Raw genomic sequence first — 7,480 nt, forward strand, 5'->3', positions numbered from 1 at the left:
CTATGGTACTAATTCCAAAGCCAGAAAGACTTAAAACAGAGAAAGAAAACTACAGACCAATCTTCTTAATGAACACAGATGCAAAGATATTGAATAAAATACTATCAAAAAGACTGCAGCAAATTATCACAAGGATTATCCACTATGACTGGGTGGGATTTATACTAGGAATGCAAGGATGGTTTAATATTAAGATAACCACCCACATAATTCACCATAGCAGTACGCAAACCAACAGAAAACATGATTATCTCAATAGATGCAGAAAAAGCCTTTGACAAAATCGAACACCCATTCTTATTGAAAACACTAGAAAGCATAGGCATAGAAAGACCTTTCCTCAAAATAATAAAAAGTATGTATTGAAAACCTTCAGCAAGTATCATCTGCAATAGGGACAAGTTAGAAGCCTTCACAATAAGATCAGGAGTGAAGCAAGGATACCAATTTTCACTTGCATTATTTAATATAGTACTAGAAATTCTAGCAGTAGCAACTAGAGAAGAAAAATAAATTGAAGAGATTAAAGTAGGCAATGAGGAAATTAAACTATCACCCTTTGCAGATGATTTTATGGTTTACTTAAAGAGTCTTTGAGAATCAACTAAAAAGCTATTGGAAATAACAAACAACTTTAGCAAAATTGCAGGATACAAAATAAATCCCCATAAATCATCTGCATTTCTATATGTTTCCAACACAACTTAGCATCAAGAGTTAGAAAGAAAAATTCCATAAAATTACCCTAGACACTACAAAATATTTCAGAATCTATTTGCCAAGACAGACACAGGAATTATATGAACTGCAATAGGCATCAGTTTAAAAATAGGTACGTAAGGAGGCTAGGAAAAGCCTTAGCTGGAGGTCATGGACATTCTGAATGGAATGCAGGGGAAGGAGGAAGTGGCTTGTGCCTGAGAGAGACTCCAAGGGGGTTGGGACAAAAACTGTTGCTGACCCTAGGAGATCTCAGAGCTAGGGGAGTTGTATCCAGATTCCCTGGGATCCTGGAGAGTGGTAAAGGCTTATAGCAGAGGACATCAGACCTACAGAGCAGCACCGAGAAGGGAATGGTTTGTGATCTGGTGGAGAGCATTGCAAACTTTCTCTCCCTACCTGGATACCTTGGATCATCTGTTCTGGTGGAGTTGACTTCTGGCATCCTGAAACCATCCCTGGATTAGCTGTGAGATCCCAAGTAAAGCCATCCTTAGCTAAGCTGACCAAACTTGGCTGGAACCAGGTTGGGAGGAACTTTACCCTTGTGACTCCAGTACTGCTTTCTTTGGGCTCTGTCTTGCTTAGATCTTAGAAGAGTGTAGTTAAGTCCCTTTCCCTTGACCCTGTGGTTTGCCCTTAATCTGTTAGTGTAGAAAAACCCTATTCCCATCCTTTGCCTTAGTTTGTCCCTGATTAAAATGTGTTATTAAACTCTTGCCTTTACTTATCAGCTTCCATAGGCTCTGTCTTGTGGATGCTGGGTGGCATTTGGAGGCCATTTCTGTTACAGGCATCCGAACAGCCGTTATAACCCAGTCTCCCTACTTGTTGGGCCCCTTCCTGTCATTCCTGTCTCCCACACACCCACCTGGACCCATATTTATTGTTTAAGGCACCTTTCCCTGGTTTCTCCCTTAACAGAACACAACTACAAAACACTTTCCATGCAATTAAAACTAGATCTAAATAATTGGAAAAACATTAATTTCTCATGAGTAGGATGAGCTAATATAATAAAAATGACAATCATACCCAAATTAATTTATTTATTCAGTGCCATACCTAGCAAACTACCAAGAAAAGTTTTTATAGAATTAGAAAAAATATATAACAAAATTCATCTGAAAGAACAAAAGATCAAGAATATCAATTGAATTAATGAAAAATAATGTGAAGGATCTAGGCCTAACAATACCAGATCTTAAATGGTAATATAAAGCAGTGGCCTTCAAGGCAATATGGGACATCAATGAATAGGGTTCCTCATTCCTCTGCAGCTAATGCTTGATAAAACCTAAGACAGTGTGAAAGCAATGGAAACATGTGAAAAGTCCAAAAGAAAAATATGGATTAGATGCAGATTCTGGAAGAATTCAAAAAGGATTTCAAAACCAATAATAGAGGCAGAGGAAAAGAGAGGAAGAGAAGTAAAAGTGATGCAAGTAAACTTGACCAATTCAAAAAGGAGAACCAAAAACCGAGAGAGGAAAATTATGTCTTAAAAATCATAATAGGCCATCTAGAAACTTTTATGAGAAATCAAGATATAAAAATCAGAATCAAAAGAATTTAAAAATAGAGGAAAACATGAAATATCTTATGCATAAAACAAATGACCTAGAAAAATAGATCTAGGATATACGGCCTGAGAATTATTGGACTACCAGAAAGCCATGATCAAGAAAAAACTTGGACATCATATTACAAGAAATTATCAAAGAATACTGCTCAGAGATCCTAGAACAAGAAAATAAAATTGAAATCCAAAGAATTCACAGATCACCTCCAGAAAGAGATCCTCAAATAACAACTTCCAGGAATATAATAGATAAATTCAAGAGCCACCAAAGCAAGTTAAAAAATACTTTAAGTAGCCAGAAAGAAATCATTCAAATACCAGGGAGTTACACTCAACATCACACTGGACCTATCTGCTCAAATTCTTGCCCCAGGCTTAGGCACAAGTTTTTGGTCTCATTGTGTACTTGATCCAATTAGGATCACAGTTGTTTGCCTTGTGCTGGAGCTCTGCCCTGAGCCCCTGGCAAAGAGATCTGCATTAGTCTCTTGGGTCAATCACCTACCCCAAACTGGCATCTATGTCCTCACCCAAGACTCACACAGATCAGCCCACTTAAACATAGACTACCCTGAGCTAGGATTCTGATATAGGTTTAATATCTCTAGGGGATTGAGTTGGCTTATACCTTTATTCCTCTATTAGCCCAGGCAGGGTCTCAGGGTCTGAATGTTTCCTTGGACTCAGGTTCAGAACCTGTCACAGCAGATGTGGGGCTGGGGTATGTGGTTTGTTCTTGGCTTGCTTTTTGCCCCTTACTTTAGTCTTGCTCATTGTGCTCCCTTGTCACCCCAATACCTTATGTATTTTTTGCCTACTTTTTTGGTCTTTCTTTTCTTGAAAGTCTTTTCTCTCTGTCTCCTTGTTAGTATGTACACTCCTATATTTGTTTTGTGGTGTTATTTTAATATTGGTTGGAGAGGATTCTCATGGTGACCTTGAGCTTCTCTGCTGTATTCTGCCTTTTTGACTCTGCTCCTGTAGGATTTGATTTTTAAGGTATTATATTTCCTCTTTATTTTTAATCTGTGCTATTTATATTTTTCTAAATATCCATTCATTTTACTTAGATTGTCAGATATATAATTGGGCAAAATTGCTCGTAATCATTGCTTCGATTTCTTCTTCATTGGTGGGGAATTCACCTTTTTAATTTTTGATACTAGTTATTTGATTTTATTCTTTCCTTTCTTAAAAAAAATCAGATTAACAAATGCTTTTATTTTGTAAATCATGACCAATTTTTGTGTCGGTTCCAAGTACTACTGAAAAGAAGGTATATTCCTTTCTGTTCCTGTTCAATTATTTCCAGAAAAATATTAATTCTAAATTTTCTAAAATTTTCTTCACTTCCTTCTTGTCTTTCTTGCATTTTTGTGTTGTTGTTTGATTTATCTAGATGTGAAAAAAGGAATTTGAGGTCCCTCACTTGTATATTTTTACTGCCTATTTCTTCCTAAAGCTCACTTAACTTCTCCTTGAAAAGTTTAGTGCCTATGCCATTTGGAGCATACATGTTTATTATTGGTATCACTTCATTGTCTATATTATCTTTTAGCAATATGTAATTTTCTCTTTTAACTAGATTTATTTTGAATGAGCTTTATCTGAGATCATGATTGCTACTCCTTTGTTTTTTACATCAGAGATGCAAAATAAATTCTGCTCTACCCTCTTTCTTTTATCCTGTTTTTGTCTCCACATCTCAGATGTGTTTCTTGTAAATAACACATCACAGGATTCAGTTTTTTAATCCATTCTGTTATCCACTTCCATTTTATGGATTAGTTTATCCTGCTTACAATTAGAATTATGATTACCAACGGTGTATTCCTTTCCATCTTATTTTCCCCTTTTGATTCTGGTCTTTCTCTGACTTTTACTCTTTCCCTTCTCATGAGTATTTTGATTTAATCATCACTCTCTACTTCCTTTTGATTTTTATTATGCATTGCCCCGTTGGCTTATTCCTCTCCTACTTCTCTCTGGGTAATTGAGCCAATTAAGATAAGAGTAAGGTTTAAACACTACCCATCACCTCTCTCACCCTCTGTTATAATGTAATAGTTTTCATGCTTCTTTATATGAGATAGTTTATTCCATCCCACCTTTCCCTTCACTTTTCTCTTAGTGCAATCCTCTTTTTCACCCCTTGATTTCTTTTTTTGTGTGTATCATATCATTGTAATGAGTTTACTCTCATACACTCTATGTATACTTCTTCTAACTGTTCTAATACTGATAAAAACTTTGAGAATTACAAATAGCATTTTTTCAGATAGGAATATAATCTCTTTATTATTTTCCTGTTTTTGTATTTCTTGTATTTGGATATTAATTTTTCTATTTAAATCTGGTCTTTTCATTACGAATTATTTTAAATCTTCTATTTTATTAAATAGTCATTTAATAAAGAACATTCCCAGTTTTGATGGGTAGGTGATTCTTGGTTACCAAACTACATCTTTTATGCTCTGACATATCATGTTTAAAGTCTTCCACATTTTTAATGTGAAGACTACCAAGTCCTGTGTAATCTTGCCTGTAGCTCCAAAGTATTTCAATTGTTTCTTTAAATTCCTGGTACTTGTCATTTGGGGATTTCTGTGAATTCTTTCATTTTTTTAACCTCTTGCTCAAAAGTATCACGGCAGTTGTATTTGATAATTTCATATATTATGATTTATTGGCTTTTTTAATGTGAATTTCAATAATTTTTACATGATCTCTCCTGGATCTATTTTCCATGTCACTTTTTTCAATTAGATATTTCATGTTTTCTTCTGTTTATTTTCATTCATTATTATTTTGTTTTCTTTTGTTTCTTGACATCTGATGACACAATTAGCATCTACTTGCCCAATTTTACTTTATAAGAAATAATTCTCTTCTATAAGATTTTGAACCTCCTTTTCCCATTTGGACAATTTTGCTTTTAAAATTGTTATTTTCTTCTTGCATTCTTTTCCTTTATATTACCAATTTTATGTCTGACTCTCTTAGTTGACTTTTGAAATACTTTTTGAGCTCTTACAGAGCCTGGGACCAATTTATATTTTTCTTTTAACTTTTGTGTTTATTTGCTCTGCTTTGACTGTCCTCTTCTAAGTCTGTCCCTTGGTCTTTGTCTCCACAAAATTTTTCTATGCAAAGATTTTTTTAATGTTTACTTATGTTCCCTTCCTTTTTCTTGACTATTATTTTTTTCAAACATTTATTAATATTCATTTTTAACATGGTTACATGACTCATGCTCCTCTTTTCCCCTTCACCCCCTGCACTCCCCCCACCCATGGATGATGCACATTTCCACTAGTTCTGTCATGTGTCCTTGATCAAGACCAATTTCCAAATTGTTGGTAGGTGCATTGGTGTGGTAGTTTCGAGTCCACAACCTCAATCATGTCCACCCCGACCCATGAGTTCAAGCAGTTGTTTTTCTTATATGTTTCCTCTCCTGCATTCCTTCCTCAGAATGTGGGTAGCGTCTTTACCATAAATCCCTCAGAATTGTCCTGGGTCATTGTATTGCTGCTGGTGCAGAGGTCCATTACATTCAATTTTACCACAGTATATCAGTCTCTGTGTACAATGTTCTTCTGGCTCTGCTCCTTTCGCTCTGCATCTGTTCCCGGAGTTCTCTCCAGTTCTCCTGGAACTCCTCTACTTTATTATTCCTTTTAGCACAATAGTATTCCATCACCCGCATATACCACAGTTTGTTCAGCCATTCCCCAATTGAAGGACATACCCTCCTTTTCCAATTTGTTGCCACCACAAAAAGCGCAGCTATGAATATTTTCGTACAAGTCTGTTTATCTATGATCTCTTTGGGGTACAAACCCAGCAATGGTATGGCTGGATCAAAGGGCAGGCATTCTTTTATAGCCCTTTCAGCATGATTCCAAATTGCCAGCCAAAATGGCTGGATCAGTTCACAGCTCCACCAGCAATGCATTAATGTCCCAATTTTGCCACATCCCCTCCAACATTCATTACTCTTCGCTTCTTTCATTTTAGCCAATCTGCTAGGTGTGAGGTGATACCTCAGAGTTGTTTTGATTTGTATTTCTCTAATTGTTAGAGATTTGGAACACTTTCTCATGTGCTTATTGATACTTTTGATTTCTTTACCTGAAAATTGCCTATTCATGTCTCTTGCCCATTTATCAATTGGGGAATGGCTTGATTTTTTATACAATTGCTTTAACTCCTTGTATATTTGAGTAATTAGACCCCTGTCAGAGTTTTTCATTATAAAGATTTTTTCCCAATTTGTTGTTTCCCTTCTGATTTTGACTATATTTTTTTTGTTTGTACAAAAACTTTTTAGTTTAATATAATCAAAACCATTTAATTTATATTTTGTAATTTTCTCTAACTCTTTCTTGGTTTTAAAGTCTTTCCTTTCCCACAGATCTGACAAGTGAACTATTCTGTGTTCACTTAACTTGTTCATAGTTTCCCTCTTTATATTAAAGTCATTCACACTTTCTGAATTTATCTTGGTGTAGGGTGTGAGATGTTGATCTAGACCTAATCTCTCCCATATTGTTTTCCAAATTTCCCAGCAGTTTTTGTCAAATAGTGGATTCATGTCCCAAAAGTTGGGCTCTTTGTGTTTATCATACACTGTCTTGCTGATGTCATTAACCCCAAGTCGATTCTATTGATCCTCCTCTCTATCTCTTAGCCAGTACCATATTGTTTTGATGACTGCTGCTTTAAAGTATAGTTTAATATCTGGTACTGCTAGGCCCCCTTTCTTCACATTTTTTTCATTATTTCCCTTGATATTCTTGATCTTTTGTTATTCCAAATGAAATTTGTTATAGTTTTTTCTAATTCAGTAAAGAAGTTTTTTGGTAGCTTGATAGGTATGGCACTAAATAGGTAAATTAATTTGGGTAGAATTGCCATTTTTATTATGTTAGCTCGTCCTACCCATGAGCAATCAATGGCTTTCCAATTGTTTAGATCCAATTTTATTTGTTTGGAAAATATTTTGTAGTTGTTTTCATATAATTGCTGTGTTTCTTTTGGTAGGTAGATTCCTAAGTATTTTATATTGTCTAGGGTGATTTTAAATGATGTTTCTCTTTCTACTTCTTGCTGCTCTAGTGTGTTGGAAATGTATAGAAATGCTGATGATTTATGTGCATTTATTTTGTATCCTGC

The sequence above is a fragment of the Gracilinanus agilis genome, chromosome 3 (assembly GCF_016433145.1).
Source record: "Gracilinanus agilis isolate LMUSP501 chromosome 3, AgileGrace, whole genome shotgun sequence".
Taxonomy (NCBI): domain Eukaryota; kingdom Metazoa; phylum Chordata; class Mammalia; order Didelphimorphia; family Didelphidae; genus Gracilinanus; species Gracilinanus agilis.